Below are 1,437 nucleotides of genomic sequence, written 5' to 3'. Positions count from 1 at the left end.
GCGGCACGCCGCGCCCGTAGGGTTGAAGTCTATAGTTCAAAATAGTTTATTTTTGGTTTTATATGGAGTAATTCATATATCAAATAAAACATAAAGAACCCTTATCTTTGTTCTTATTCTGGTCTCTAGTCCTTCCTTCTGAAACAATAAATTGTGCTAGTAAAACAAATAATCTATACTCATAGTACTTACTACGTCGAGAATCTGATGTTCCACACACAGGACGAAATATGCATCATTTGCAATTTAGTTCTTTCAAAAAACCACGCGAAGTGGTGCTCTGTTGAAAATATACAGGTGGGTGTTGTTGCATCAAGTAACGGCAAAAGCTAAAGCCTTGAGCACCGACCAATCGCTACAATGGCCCAGAAGTACACGCCCAGAACTGGTATACAACATCTACTGCTAACTCATATCTACCATGTCTATTTTCTCCTGAATCCACACTATTGTCCTATGAAGCTCCTCATATGAAGATCAAATAAGCGGCATGCTTTAAACATTAAGATAGATACTCGATGCCTATTCTTTGTGTCACAGGGCAGTCTCTAAAAAGAAACGCAAAACCCATTCATTTTCTAAACCTTAATATACATACTAAATGACACTTCTTCACATCACAGGACAGCCCCCAAAAAGAAGTACACAACAAAGAAACCAGGATATGAAAGGCACCAAAATCTGAAGAACCAGGTCCAAACAATTGTGGCAATGATGAACCAGCAGGAGCAAGGGGAACCGAAATACTGCCACCTCTAGTACTGTCAATGATATTGTTATAGGTATAGGATGGACAGGCCGCTTGCCCAACCAAATCTCCAGTCTCCTCCACGCATCAGCTTCAAGAGGCGATGAAACGGGTACAAACCCATCCAAGGAAAAGCGAAGCACAGACCGTGCAATAGGTGGAGACACTGGATGAGCAATAGGCAAAGAAGCCACGGCCACGGGCAATAGGCAAAGAAGCAGTCTGGTGGTCACGCTCACGCGCAACCACAGAAAAACTAACCTCACCGGAGGAAACAGCCAACACAGAAGTAACGTCCTCCAGCCCACGACGCCGATGCGGAGCTGGAGAAGACAATGCGGCCCTGCATACTCGTCCAACAGCTGAATATGCAGACATCGAAAGCGCACCATGATCAGAACAGGTACACATCAGAAGAAACAGAACAGGCGCACAACAGAAGAAACAGAAAAATCAAACTCTGAAGATCAGAAGAACTACACCATTACCAGAAGAACCACACCGTTATCAGAAGAGACACTACCAAGACTGCTACGCCATTGTGGAGCCGGAGGAGGCGACGAAGAAAGGCCCGCCGACGATAGTCTCCTCCAGCAGCTGCAAATGTAGACACCAAGAATACTGCACGATCAGAACAGACACGCAATACAGGGCACCCAGAACTAAAACCTGAAGGTTTCATCATGTAT

The 1,437-nt window shown here is 44.5% G+C and overlaps 1 long non-coding RNA gene across 1 annotated transcript; it reads right to left on the bottom strand.

Moving 5' to 3' along the window:
- Positions 1–477: 477 nt before the first annotated feature.
- Positions 478–1,106, bottom strand: LOC124706185. The gene is made up of 2 exons (XR_007004336.1): positions 1,010–1,106; positions 478–839 (listed from the first exon to the last, which is right to left on the bottom strand). It is a non-coding gene; the product is annotated as an uncharacterized LOC124706185 (long non-coding RNA).
- Positions 1,107–1,437: the final 331 nt, after the last annotated feature.

Source organism: Lolium rigidum, chromosome 4, assembly GCF_022539505.1.
Source record: "Lolium rigidum isolate FL_2022 chromosome 4, APGP_CSIRO_Lrig_0.1, whole genome shotgun sequence".
Classification (NCBI taxonomy): Eukaryota; Viridiplantae; Streptophyta; class Magnoliopsida; order Poales; family Poaceae; genus Lolium; species Lolium rigidum.
Note: the sequence above shows the minus strand (reverse complement) of the source record. Positions and strands in the feature narration are given on the sequence as shown.